This window comes from Microtus ochrogaster, chromosome 10, assembly GCF_000317375.1.
Source record: "Microtus ochrogaster isolate Prairie Vole_2 chromosome 10, MicOch1.0, whole genome shotgun sequence".
NCBI lineage: Eukaryota > Metazoa > Chordata > Mammalia > Rodentia > Cricetidae > Microtus > Microtus ochrogaster.
Window position 1 is genome coordinate 70,890,689 of NC_022016.1, and position 836 is coordinate 70,891,524.

The following is an 836-nucleotide window of genomic DNA, read 5'->3' on the forward strand; positions in this document are numbered from 1 at the left end:
CCCTATATTCAGGTTCTGCCAGGCCCTTAGGAGATTTGGCGAAACTCCAAATCTGTGGGTGGGTGGTAGCAAAAACTCAGTTGGGGCTAAGTCCTGCATGACAGGATCAGAAGTGGGCTTGAGCAAAACAGTGAAGGAAATATGGACAAGGTTTTTGTTGGATGTAATATAACCAGTTTTTAATCTTAGAGGATTTGTTCAGACAGGATCTGAGCAGCCACTGTTAAAATCTGAGAGATCATGTAAGAGAGAATCAAAACATTTTAAACAGTACAATACAAAGGCCCCAGTAGGGTATACGTGGGGATAATGAAAGAAAAAAGGAAATGATGAGAAGATTCAGGAAGGTGCAGACTGCACCAAGACTTCTGTTCTGGGAGATCTGACAGAGGAGAAAGTAGGGAAAATAATGCCACCAAGAGGCTAGTGATGCTGGGTTCGATTTCAACTATCGAGCTTGCATGGTCAGAGTCTTCTCTGTGTGGAAATGTCCAGTTAAGATGGGCGTGACAATCAGAAGAGAGAATATTCAGGGAACATGGAAGGAATATTTACTTTATTTTGCTCAGACCCTAATTGATACGCCCAGATTTTTATTAGTATTTTGTGAATTACTGGAACCCACGGGCTTTTCTTCTTAATGGTAAATCTGCACAATCTGAGGTCATAAAGTCAAATTGACCATGGAAATGTTTCTTACACGTTTTCCCAAGATCAGTTGCCTCTACGTTCTCCAAATATTCATCAGGATTTTTTTTTTAATTTATCATCTATTTTAAAGATTTACTTTAAATTCATTCTTTTTTATATGTAAATATGTATCTGCAAGAATGTAT